The sequence below is a fragment of the Pelodiscus sinensis genome, chromosome 1 (assembly GCF_049634645.1).
Source record: "Pelodiscus sinensis isolate JC-2024 chromosome 1, ASM4963464v1, whole genome shotgun sequence".
Classification (NCBI taxonomy): Eukaryota; Metazoa; Chordata; order Testudines; family Trionychidae; genus Pelodiscus; species Pelodiscus sinensis.
The window spans coordinates 68,888,042-68,901,903 of NC_134711.1; the positions used below are offsets into that span (position 1 = coordinate 68,888,042).

At 45.1% G+C, this 13,862-nt stretch overlaps 1 long non-coding RNA gene across 1 annotated transcript in view; it reads right to left on the minus strand.

Moving 5' to 3' along the window:
• Nucleotides 1-4,090: 4,090 nt before the first annotated feature.
• Nucleotides 4,091-13,862, minus strand: part of LOC112545045 (uncharacterized) — a 122,756-nt gene continuing 112,984 nt past the window's right edge. Inside the window, exon 5 of the long non-coding RNA XR_012904847.1 lies at nucleotides 4,091-5,195. This is a non-coding gene — a long non-coding RNA (uncharacterized LOC112545045). The remainder of the gene's footprint in view (nucleotides 5,196-13,862) is intronic.

The following is a 13,862-nucleotide window of genomic DNA, read 5'->3' on the forward strand; positions in this document are numbered from 1 at the left end:
TGTGCAAGAAGCAGCATGAGAACTTATCGAACCAACCCAGTCAGGTAAGGCATCCTGCAGGTGACTTCTGAAATAAATGTATGCAGCTTCCATTTTTAACCATATTTCTAATCACCCTCTAACTTTGTCAAAGTAACTCTTTATGGCCTGTTTCACAGAGTGCTGTGGAGTGAGTGTAACCTTCAGCGTCAGCTAACACAAATTACAAAGACACATGCAAATCTTTAGTGAAATGCTGGATTATATTTATTTATTTTTTACCAGAGAAGGATCTCCTCAAGTCATAATTAGCCCTCTTGTACATGCTTGTTTTTCCTCCTTTGGCACGTGGGGAAGAGGGAAGGAATACTCCTTCTGAAGGCCCATCAAAAAGAGACAGAATGATCCCATGCTCCCTCTCTCCATTTGGTGGCATCTGTGCTGATTGGATACCTTGATTAATCCTTCCCTATGTCTGGGAATCATTGGCTTGTGGATGAGGTGAAAAGTGACAAGAGACATTCCTGCACCCCCCACACACATTCAGACTGGCTGTGTCTAGACTGCATCGCAATTCCTCTTAAAATAAGGAATAAGGGATCTTTTGGAAAAGGCTTTATTTTCTGAAAGATCCGCGTCTAGACTGGCACTTTTTTCCGGCAAAGCTCCGAGCCGGAAAAAAGCGGCATCCATGTTTATGCAAATGAAGCGGGGGGAATTTAAATCCCCGCTTCATTTGCAATTGCGATGTGTCTAATTTGCATCCTTTTTACGGAAAATGGATGCAGTCTAGACACAGCCACTATCTCTACACTGCAGACAAAAACTCGTGGAGCGTCCACACCTCAAGCATGTTTTTGTGCAAGAAAATTTACAGTGAATTGACTGAACAGAGGGGCTACGTCTAGACTGGCATGAAAAGGGTGTTTAGATTGGCACGGATGCTTTTCCGCAAAAGCACTTTTTGCGGAAAAGTGTCCGTGCCAATCTAGACATGGTTTTGCGCAAGAAATCCCCGATCACCATTTTCGCCATTGGGGCTTTTTTGAGCAAAACAATACCGCGTGGTCTACACTGGACCTCTTGCGCAAAAGCATTTGCGCAAGAGGGCTTTTGCCCGAACGGGAGCAGCATAGCTTTTCCGCAAGAAGCACTGATTTCAGACAGTAGGAAGTCAGTGTTCTTGCGGAAATTCAAGCGGCCAGTGTAGACAGCTGGCAAGTTTTTCTGCAAAAGCAGCTGCTTTTGCGGAAAAACTTGCCAGTCTAGATGCAGGCCCTAGGGGGTTTTGCAGTATAGGTATTCCTCCTTCTACAAGGAATAACTCCTTTTTGCTCAAGAGTTATTGTGCCAAGAGGTGTGTGTGGATAGGCAGCAAGGTTTTTTTTGCACAAAAACAGCCTATTGAAAGAAGCACCAGTGCCCTGGTGTCCATTCTGTTCATGGCAATCAGAGCTTTCTTGCAAGTGAGCATCCATGCAGTCTGGACTCTGTCTTTCGCAAAAGCGCATCACTTTTCTGATGTGCTTTTGCAGTGTGGACGTGGCCTTGCACAAGAAGTTTTTGCGGAAGATCTCTTCTTGTAGCCTGTAGTGTAGACGTAGCCTCAGTTTTATGAACTAGCTGCCCTTCAGTCCAGGTGCATTTTTAATATGCACTTGTAACAGCTTGCTCTTTGCTGGGGGAAGAAAGTGCTGCCTTTATTCTGAGGGGGGAGAATGAGGGAATATCAACTCTTCATGTCACTCTCCTGCAACAGGGCCAAAGAATGGGGGTTGGAGCAGCCCATTTTAGCTTTGGAGACACATTGCCTCTCTTTCCCTAAAAGAAAATCTCTGAAATATTTGGTATCTCCTGCTCAATTTTTTATCTTCTTGTGATCCAAAGTTGGAACCCTCCTCTGATATTAGAATATAACAGCCTGTAGGCAAGCTGATTAAGTATTTTTTTAAATGACAGCTGTAAGTCTAGACTGCAAATGCTTGGTCCTGGAAATCAGATAAATGTATCAGATGACTCATCTTTAGTTTTCTCAAAAAATAATGTATGCTTTCCTCTAACCATGTTTTATAAACATAATCTTTCTGTGTATTCTGCACAGAATATTTCAAAGATCTTTGAACATGTCATGAACTAGTGTGTATTTGGTGCAATTAAATATGCATCAACTAAAACAATGTGTCTCAACCTTTTTTTTTTATAAAGTACCTCCTTTTCCAAAAAAAAAAATAATAATTATAAGTACCCCCAGTACCTACAGTTTTCAGATACACAAAATTTTCTTTTATCATTGCAACACATTTGTTTAAATAACTTAATTGTAGCTGGGTGGGCGATGAAATTTTTGCGTGTAAAAAGTACAAAATAATAAAGCATTGTAAAGCTTAAAACAAAAATTCAGTTTTCTCCAAATTTCAGTTGTGTTGACGTACCTCCCCTCCCCAGACTTCTCTCGAGTATCCCTAAGGGTACTTGTACCACTGGTTGAAAAACACTGAACTAGAAGACTTACACCATATTGCTCAAGTCCTTCAGGGCAGGGAGCTGGCAGTGTGGGGGATGCGGGAGTCACAGGGCCTTGGGGATGGGAAGGCCTCAGGGAAGGAGGCCAGGTATATTGGAGGAGCCTGAGTCAGGGTTGAGGGGCTCAGGGCAGGGAGCTGAGGATGAGGGAGGGTGCAGGAGTCAGGGTAGGACTGAGGAGGGGATCAGGACAGGGGGTTAGTGTGACAGATTGCTGGCTAAGCCAGAACTCTGCCACTGTAGCCTGGCTAAAGAGGCTGAGGGGAAACAGCTGAGCAATCCCAGGCCTGAAGGGCTATTAGAAACAGCTGTGGGCTTCACTAGCAAAGGGCTATATAAGGCAGAGGAAGGGCACTAGCAGGGAGAGGCTGAGTGTGTGCTCAGGCATTTGGAGGGGCTGGCTGAGGTCTTTGTAACTGGAAAGTGGTAGGAGCTCACAATAAAAGCAGTGGTGACTGCACCAGAAGGGTCTCTGGCTGATTTGTGGACCGGAAGGTGTCCAGACCAATGGGCCAGAGCAGGGACCCTGTCACAATTAGGAATGGGGGAGTTCAGAGGAGAGGGTGTGTGGCTTAGAGAAGGGGTTGTGGGATGGCCAATGCCTTCTCTGCTGGGGCAGCCCGGGATGGCAGGGGCCATGCAGCTTGCCCCTGGGATGGGGAGGAGGGCTGCACATCCTGACTGCTAGCTTCTTCCTGGGGCCAGCCTGGGTGGGGGTGGAGGGCAGTTGTGCACCCTGCCCACTGGCTTCTTCATGGGGCTGGGGAGGGGAGGCTATGTACGCAGGCTGATGGCTTTGGGGAAAGCGGACGCAGGCCACCCTCTAGTGATCTGCATGCATGCAGGGATGGGGGTCCTGTGTGGCAGGTGGTAGATGCTACCTGGGGCAGTCCATGGAATATGCAACTGAATGGATTTTAATCCTCCTTTCAGTATCTTCTTCATGACCATTGCCTAATTCTGCTCTACACATCCTGAGCAGCATTGGTCATGTATCCCCACTACGTGCCCCACTTTTTCTTTTTCTAAAATGAGATAATACTATCTCAGCTCCTTACTCCGAGGTTTCATACCCTGTGGTTTGTAAAATGCTCACAGATCCTTGGGTAAATGTATGTGTCCATAATATTAGCATATGCAGTGTTGTAGTAGACACGGTCCCAGGGTATTAGAGAGAGACGGTGAACGAGATCATCTTCTTCTTTGGTCCAACTGCTAATTGTTACTAATCTAAATATTAACTCATCCAGAAGTTGATCCAATAAAAGATATTACCACACCCAACTTGTCTCTCAAAATATTAGCAGTATTATTTTATTTATTTTTGAACATTGAAAAATTATATGATGAGGTAACATCCTTAGTGTTTGTGCAACAACTACAACCAGAAACTGCTGGTTTTGGAAACAGGCTTCTCTGTTTACTTTTCTAAAGTGCCCTTAGTTAACCCAATTGCAGTTTCCCTTTCCCTAGTAACCACACATTCACCTCAACATGATCATATTTGTTTTTCTTCTTGCTTTCCATTACAATTTGCTGTGACCAGAATGGTTAATTACTGCATAAATCATACACATCCTCATGCCCATTAAACCACAGGGGCAGCATATGATGATTTCAGCAGAAATTCCATCCCCACTTCTTTGGCTCTGCTGGGGTAACTTTGCAAAACATCGCAAGGGCTATATGGTCACCCACTATTGGCTTTGAGTGAGGGATATTTTGCTCTCAGGTCATGAGGGGATAATCATAGAGCAAAAGCAAAAGGCTGAGATTATGAAGGAAAGAGAGCAACTCACACTCAAGTGACTCTTGCTGATTCATATTTGGTCTCAGATTCTGTAGGGTGATGTGTGCAGGTCTCTACTGTTCATAATGGTGGCGTATTGATGGGGAAGCTTGCCATTGCTAATCTCACCAGACGTAGGTGTTAACTTTCTAATTTTCCAGAGAGTGCCTGATCCCCGTTCTACCTCAAGTTTCACCTCTAACCTAGGTTGCCCCTCACTGCCCTATGCTAGATTTACTTGAAATTCATGAAGTTCCTTATTGGTAATAAGATTCCTTATTGGCAGAAGCTGCAAGGCAGGGGGCATTGCTTTGCCAACCCCTTTTTTATGTTGGATTGCTGCAGGGGCATTTTTTAGATGATTTAATTTACAGTGTGGTTCAAGTTAAGACTATGGCAAAGAATAAATTACTATTTTCCAGCTTTGTGTTACCACAATATCCTCGGTTACATGCGGACTCCTCCTCTCTCCCATTTTTACCTGGTGCTACATTTTCTACTCTGTTTGCTGGTTCTTAAAAGATCAAAATAGGGTTTTTTTATGTTTAGAAAAGCACATTAATTACCCAGACATGTTTGGTTTGCTGAAGGTTGTGTGTATTAAGCATTTAGCTGGAGGTTTATCATGCTGTCATAATAATTCATCAAAAAGATCAGTTTGCTGACATTGCTGGTCAACCAATATGACCCAAAACGACCACCTGTGATGGACCTGATAAAACAGCCTGTAGTGCTAACTGCAGCATTTCTGGCATGCTTTATGTGCTACTGGCCCTCAGGCACATGTTATGTGTCTTCCATCAGGTCTTCAAAAGACAAGCAGGGTGATTCAGAGAATGCTGATAAACACAGAAGATATGACTCACAGCTGCCCATGTCACCTCTTCTTCTGAGGCTACTGTGGCTGTAAACACAAGAGAACAGGAATAGCCAGGCAATCAATTTACAGAACTCTGAAAAGGTCAAGATATTATAGTATGCTGTATTGCACAGAATATATGAGGTACTAAATTCCTGATGTTCCATTCTTGTGACAATAATTGCAGTGAAAGATTAGAGTGGAGCAAAATTCAAGTCTTGTGACAAGTACACAAAGCAAATTTATACTTATTTCAATGATATACTTACTGCACTGATTCCTTCTGGTCTTCTTTGGACCACTAATGTTTAGGTTTTGTGTCTAAGCATAAGCAACTTATTTGACCAGCAGTTCAGGCTGGAAATCCTAATGTTGGTTTCGTTCTCACATGACTGATGTTATACTGGTTCTGAGATGCAGAGTAAACTCAATCAATCTCCTACAATATAGGAAGCATTACCTCCCCCTATCTTTCCTCCTTCCCTTTCTTCTGCTTTCCGATTTTATACTTCCAATCTTTCACATTATTCCTTGATGAATAGTAATAGAGAGGTAGCCATGTTAGTCTGATCTTGCTAAAACAAAAGGAAAAACTATGTAGCACTTTAAAGACCAACAGGATGGTTTAATAGGTAATGAGCTTTCGTGGGCCAGACCCACTTCCTCAGATCATATTCTGGAAGAGAATTGGCATGACCATATATACCAAAGGAATACAATGAAAAAAGTGAACACGTTATTAAACTGACAAATCAGATTTAGTACAGAGGGAGGGAGGGAATAGCTATTTATGAGTCAATTAACAGCTAATCACGGGTGGTAAGTGGGGAAGCTATCTTTGTAATGGGTAAAGTAATTAGCATCTTTGTTAAGGCCCATTCATAAAGTGTCAAATTTAAGCATGAATGAAAGTTCTGAAGTTTCTCTCTGTAATCTGGTATTAAAGTCTCTTTGAAGTAAGGTTGTTAAGACTATGTCCAGGTAGGTTGAAATGAAAACCAACTGTTTTTTCCTTGTGAAGATGTCTGATGTCTGATTTGTGGGCATTAATTCTTTGACGAAGTGTCTGAGAAGTCTGTCCAATATACATAGCATATACATACACTCCTTGTTGTGAGGGAAAGAACAACAGATCTGTTTGCTTGATTTTGGCTAGTTGTTCTTTTTAAACTGGGTCCAATCCCTCCTCTATGTTCAAATCATCAGCATAACTCTAGCTTGGCCTGGCTTCATCATTTGTGCCTTTGGGACAGAATAATCTACTTTTTAAGCGAACGGTTCCAGGCACCTTTGAACAGATGGCTCATGGAGAAGCAGCATGGAAAGTCACTATAGTTCCAGGATCTTTCACATATATTCTTCATTCCCTCACACATCACAAGAGATATTGAAATAAGCCATCCCAGCTCTGACAGTGGGCGTGGTGGTGATAAAGGTAAAGGGGGCAATTGCACCATGGCCTGGCAATTCTAAAGGACCTGGGGCTCCCGCCTGCCATCACTGCCATTCAAACCGGCAGTGTCCTGAGCCCCGTGCCCTTTAAATTGCTGCTGATATACCATGTTGCATACTCTGGATGGCTCTGAGGGCTGGGGAGGGAATGTGCCATGGTCTGGGTGGTGCTCAGGACTGCCTGTCCCACTCTGGCCCCTTTTATCTAAGGCTTTGCCCCTTCCAGGAGTACAGAGCTTCCCCCTGACCCCTCTTGCCTGGAGGCCTAGTGCAGCTATCAAAAACCCTAAACCATCCTGAAGGAACCATCTCACATCCAAATGCTAGGGATAATAGAATCTGCCCCTCAAGACAAAAGGCGCCCAAACAAAAACAGGAGGAATTCAGGCCATCTTAGCCTGCAAGAGCTGATGGGGTTGGTAAAGGAGGTTAAATTCTCACCTGAGAGTCTAACTTACATTATCGATGCATCTTTCCAAGAGATTTTCTGAGTTTGGTGGATCTCACAGAAGCTTATTTGTATCTTCCAAGCAGCCCCAGTCATTAGCAATTTCTCTCATTTTACTATGAAAACTGTTATAACAAAGTTACGAAGAGTGTTGGTACAAGTTTGTTTCTAATGTTAACTTCCCAGCACCATCAAATGGCACTTCAAAGTACTTTCAGAATGGCTTGTAGTTACTGTAGCTGTGCTATAACAGTTGTATGGGGTTATTTTCACCTATAGTACGTTGGGTTTTTCTTCTCAGTTCTCTGTTGTTTAAAAATGTTCGCAATTGAAGCATAAGGGAACTAGAGACCATTTTCTGTGAAATCTGAGGCCTTGTCAACACTTACTGCTCTAGGGATTGATCTCCTGTAAAGACCCGCTAAATCAACCGCTGATAGTGCTCCAGTCAACTCAGGTACTCCACCGGCGCAGGAAGAGTAAGGGAAGTTGATGGGAGAATTTCTCCTGTCAACCTCTGCAGTGGAGACACCACATAATGTTGAACTCACGTATGTCGACACCAGCTACGGTTTTCATGTAGTTGAAATTGTGTATCTTAGTTCAACATTGCCCCCTAGTGTAGAATTGGCCTGGGTCTGAAAGTGTAAACTGGGGTCTGAATGAGCCCTCCTGTTGATGAACTGGGGAAAAGATCTAAGGAGCCAACTGTATTTGCATAGACACACATACCTTGCCTACATGATCAGCAGAGAGACTTGTTTTATCCAAGTGATCAACTCTAGCAGTTCTGGGTTAAAATTCATTGCAGTCTTAAATACAGAGGTAATGAAATTATTATCCCTTATTGTCTGACTAGAGATCAGCAGAACTGTACTTAATATGCCCTGAGAGAGTGAACCTAAACTGAACCTCACTCGCATAGCAGGGGGTAGTAATGCCAATGACAAGTTGTTGTTAGTAGTAGTAAGGAGAGGTGTTTGTATGTCTGAGGATTCTACTTAATTAGCTTTAGGTATTGTTTGATCCACTATTGTTTAAAGACAGAATCGATAAGATTCAAATTGGAATCCATGTTTCTATTCACTGATTGCTAGAGCAGAAAACACTTACAATTTTAGGAGACTAAGCCTTAGGCCTGGTGGGGGGATAGTAGCGTGGTAGAAGACAATGTAGAGGGTAAAACAACAGTGAGATTCCCCACTCTCCAGTGAAATCTGTAAGAGCTGATAATGTTAAAAACTAGTCTAAGTGATGAAACCTCAGATCACTACATCACTACTAGTGGCAGAGACAACAATGAGTATTGGTGGCAGCAGCAAGGACATCACTCAAAGTCCCTCTCTCCTTTAGGAATGGCAGGTGAACACATAAATATAACCCAGGATTCGGGGACTTTGCTGAACTTGGATAACTGTGAGTGGGTTGCAGCAGTGGAAAAAGGAAATGGAAACTGAAAAGGGCATTTGTTCATCAGACTTTCACTTTACAAGGTGGTAAACCAAGCCAAGGGACTACTGCCCAAAAGATACTAGAGAGACTAAGGCTACATCTAGACTGCAAAGAGAAGTCAGAAAAAGATACCGAATTGCGATCCGCAATTTGTGTATCTTTTCCCGCTTTTCTTTTGAAAGAGTCTTTTTCAAAATTTGGTGCATCTACATGGCATCAAATTTCAGAAAAACCTGCTCTTTCAAGCCATCCCTTCTTCTTCATAAAATTAGGTTTAAAGGGATGGTGAAATATGTTAGTTACATGTGTAACTGTCCCACATCATTAAGGCTGCCTGACACTTCCCAGTATAAGGCCCCATTGTTTCAGTTGTTTATTACTTTGCCAAACTTCATCCATTCAGAAAAGGAGAAAATATATTGTTTTGTCCATGTTAAAAAATTCAGATTGTTTCTTTGAATAGCTCCACTTCCCGTGTGTATTGAAGCGGGGACTTCATATTTGGTGCAGGGGTGGCCTTTGTGTCAGGAATGTGCCTTTCTATAGTCCTGGGGAAAATCCACCTGGATTTGGACCACTTACAAGCTTTTGAAAAAAAATCACAATGTATGCATAAACAATAGAGTTTTCTTTGATTATTAGGCAGTTTGAGCCACTTACAGCTCTGATTACTGACCAGACTGGACAGAGTAACTGAACATGATTCCTCAAGCCAGGGATATTGGGGCAAAACTCGAGTTTCCTATGGAGTTGGGCAACTAGAACTGAGAGCTCAGGAAATCTATTGCTCCTGTATTCTCAATGTCCCTCTGCAGGTGCCCAGGTAGCATGGAGATGGAATTATGATTCAACTACATAGGGGACAAAAGCTGGGCTGGGGAGAGAGAAGGGAGTAGATTGGGACAAGAAGTCTCATGAAACTGGGACTGGGATGAGAGAAACTGGGACTGGGAACTGGGGCAGGAAGTGAAGGCTGGAACTAGGAGCTAGGGTAGGGAAGTTGAGACTGGGAGCTGGAGGGTGGAAAGGCTGGAAGTGGTTGGACAAGGAGAGTAGGACTGGGTGGGCAAGAGAACGGGATAGGGACAAGTAGCCAGGGCAGGGAAAAAGAGGGCTGGGACAGATATAAGTTAGAGGGAATGAAGCAGAAGGACTCAAGCTTGGGAGGAACGGGCAGAAGAGTTTATGTTCACTACAGAACACCACCCTCCAAAGTGTAGAATCCTTCCATTTCTCTGAGATCCGAAAATGTTTGTGCAACTCACAGGCAAAATGTGTGTCTCATACCCCGCTGGTGTTGGCCCATGCAGAAGATGACAATGTATTAGAGCTATCAGTTACTCTGTTAGATCAAGTAGAGCTAACGGGCCCCCAACACCATCTGATGATGAACCATGTAGATGTCACTATGGTGTCATGGTAAGGATTTGGTTTTTTCCATTTGCATTTTCAATAAGCTAGGAAATGCTACACTTACACAACTGTGTTAAAAACATTATTAAGTTTGCAAAGTCAACCCTCAAAAGTTAGGAAATGCCAGAGTTAATGTGGCTTTTGAACCTTAATTGTGTCCCCTTGTGCAAATGCATTGTGTGATACGATCCTTCATTACATGAGCACATGCTATTTTTTTCCATAGGGCCTTGCCTCATTCAGTGCATGATGAAGGGTGCTCTCTTAAAAAGCAGCTGCTCGGTATTTTGTTCCTCTTGTAGTCCCATGTCTCATTTACTGTGAACTAGTCAAACCCGACTCTGAATTCTTATTCTGAAACATTCTGTGTTTTTAATACTTGACTTCACAGCCTTTATCATGTTCTTTTTACCAGAGGGGTGTATGTGTGTGTGTAATGATATATAAATTGAGAATTCCCGTATGCCTGGTGAAGATTGTCATCTTATGGATAGACATGTTCAGGCTTTGAGATGGGACAATGAGACTCCTGGGAGATTCTTCAGAAGTCCAGCCACAGATAAAAGAAGTCACCCCCGTTACCTCTGGGGAATGTGTTGCTAGACTGAGAATATTGACTTTATTCTCCCAGAGAGCTTTCCAGCAAACCCTGGAGTTACTACTCACTGATACTAAAGGGAGCAAAGCCTTGTGCTCTAAAAGAGCCTGTGAAACTCCCACATGGCAACTGAAACATAGAAGGTGGGTTGGTTTCACCCCTCCCCATGGCTTTATATAAACTCCCACAGGGAAGACAGAAAACCAATTAAAAGAAATGGTTTGATTAAGCAGTTCTATTGCAAATGCCCAGGAGGGATGTGGGTGCTTTAGAGGACAGCATCAGGTCATTCTCTTTACCCTGGATAAGTCTCTGCTGGAGCGTTTGTCTTGCAGTCTACATAGGCTGTACACAGGTTGGCACCTCTCATGGGTGCCATGCACCTTGTGGTTTTGCAGTGCTGTAAGGATCTTGCCCGTGGCCCAGTGAGAAGCTGCCCTCTTCTCAGGAGCAGCTGCTGGAGTCGTAGTTCCAGCTGGTACCCACCAGAGGATGCTGTTGGGAGGCTGGCTTTGGAGCACAGATACTGCTGTTCCAGGCTTGCAGCATCCTCCAGGGTCTCAACACATTGCTGGAAGGAAGGAAGCAGTCACAGGGCCAAACTAGGGGCAGAAAGCACCAGCAGCAGCTCCAAACCACAGGGAACAGTCAGAGGGAGGGCTGAAGGATTAGCAGGCTCCCTGCAGGAAACCAGCATGTTGCCACTAAGCTGCTTTCTCCTTCCCGCTACTGCTGGATCCCTGCCTGGAGCAGTTCTTGGTGTAGTCTGGGGCCTGGGCTACTGCTGGAAGGAGGACTGAGCTGGGAACAGGGCCTGAGGGCAGGCATGGAAGCAGGGGAACACTGGCTAGAGTTTAAAGTGTAGTGAAGGGCCCAGGACTCCGTCCCCCCATCATTCCAGAGGCAGGCGCAGCAACTTCCTCAGTTTCTTGTGCGTGCCCTTGGGGTTTGTGACAGGCTGACTTTGGACATGCAGGATGAGGGGAAGGAATGGAAACAGGAGTTACGTTGTATTCATTTTGGGCACATCTACACTGCACGCTGATTTTGAAATAAGCTATTTCGGAGTAAAAACTCCACACTACAGATGCCCATCGAAATAGTGTGTCCACACTAATTGGAGCCCAAATCTCAATTAAGCCCTCCCCCTCCTTCCCCCGGAAGTACTTTGGGCAGAGCATCAAGACAGCAGTCAGTTCCTGGAGCTGCTGCCTGGGGCTATCTGAGGCTCATGCTTAAAGGGACCCCTCTGTACAGTCATGTCTCAGGCTCTTCTCCATTGCCTACCTCCTTGAGGGACAGCAAACTTCCCACTGTGTGCTCTTTCAGACACCACAGCTCTCCAGCATGCAGTGTAGATGTGCCCGAAATGAATGGATGAGCCTCATTGTGGCTGTTTGCTCTGGACTGGTGCTCCATGTGCACCGGCGTCTGTACAATCCCCAATCCGAGAAGGCCGAGTGAGGAGCGCACAACCCCTCGCTGCCCACAGCCTCCCCTGAGTGTGTCCTGGGAAAGTAATTCAGCTCACCTGATGGGCCTTCCCCAGCGATGGGTGACATCGTGGATGGGAGGTACTGGCTGCAGGGACAGGCTGACCTAGCTGGTGGGCATGGTGTCACTGCTTGCCTTCTCCTCCTTCTCCTCCTCCTTGTTATAGTCCTCATCGTCCTCCTCCACAGCCTCACCCTCATGAAGACTGGCAGCAGGCGTGTCCTGGCCGGAGTCAATGACGAGGGGAGGGGAAGCAATCTGACCCCTCTCAGGATACCATCTAGATGGGCATAAAAGCAGCAGGTCCGGGGTGCTGCTCCTGATTGGGAGCTTCTTTCCCTGGCCTTAGAGTAGGCCTGGGAGCTTCTTGACCTTTGTTCTAACCTGGTCCAGAGTGCGGCTGTGCCGCCTCTGGACCAGGCTGTTGGCCATCTGGCCATAGACATCAGCATTTTGCTGTTTGGTGCCAAGATCCTGGAGGTTGGACTGGCCTCCCCAGATCTCGATCAGGTTCAGGATCTCCATGTCAGTCTATGAGGGAGCCCTCTTCTTTCGCCCCTGGGCAGGGGCTTGGGAGCTGGTTGCTGGCTCCATTGCAGCCATGTGGGGCTCAGTGGGAGCACGGGGCCCTGCTATAGCAGCAGAGAAAGCAGTGATGGCTGCTGGAGTGAGGCACAAGGCTGCCAGGGTCTACTTTGTGACACAAGCCCTTTCCCCTTTGGCTCCAGCTTTAAGGGCTGCAAGAGAAGGGAAGCAACAGAGTTCTGATGAGTGTGGACAGATTGGCCACTAGGCCAGGTGTGGGAAACCCTGGAGGCCACTTATTTTGAAATAACCACAGCTGTGCTGTCTACACACCCCCTGTTTTGAAGTAGCTATTTCGAAATAGGTGTTATTCCTTGTGAAATGAGGGTTACAGAATTCGGAATAAGAAACCCACTATTTCGAAATTATTTTGAAATAACGGGCTTGCTTGTGTAGATGCTCACCTTGTTATTTCAAAATAACGCTGCTGTGTAGACATGCCCTCAATGAATTCTAAGATCATTTGCTGATTTTTACATATTTGTCCCATGACTTTTGATCACGAGATATTGGCAACGCTGACTGTTCAGAGTCTTGGGTTCCTCAGACCAATGGTGGGGCCTGGTGTTTTCGAGGGTGACGAATACGGGCTCTCCCCTCCATTCCTCCTTTGTCTCTTCCAAATTCCAGAGCTGCCTCTTCTTAGCCTTTTAATCCCTCTCCCCTTGTGGGAAAATCCCTGGCTTTTGATTCATGCAGAGAGTTTCTCATGACTTCCCCAGCATCCATTGGCTATTATCTGAAGATATGGGTACTAGCTGTTGTGATATTTGGATTAAAACCAGAGCTGGCTTCAGCAATTGCTTTCCTACAGGAGCCTCTCTGGAAGTAGATCTGTATTTACACAAACTGTCTAGTTTGTACAGTGAAGGGAGACTTGCAAGGTTTACGCACAAATGGTAAAACCCATCGCAGCAGGTAAATGTGCCACCCAGTGGAGATCAAGAGGCGTTGTGTAGTTAATGATAAAGTATCTTGATATAGAATTCTGCAGCCTTAATTAATTGTTTTTACGTACACTCCTTTCCAGTTATTAAAAACTAGCACAATACCCTTGCTTGGGTCCTTAAGGTGGGGCGCAGGACAGGGAGCTAGAGGTGTACGGGGTGCAGGAGTCAGGGTTGGCGGGTGAGGAGGTGCTCTGGGCAATGGACTGTGTGCATGTGTAGGGGAATGGGAAGGGAGAGTGGGAAAATCCCCCCCCCCCCCCAGATTCATACCAGGGTTGGGGAGTGAGAGCAAAGTGCACAGCTCATCTGCCTCCTATACT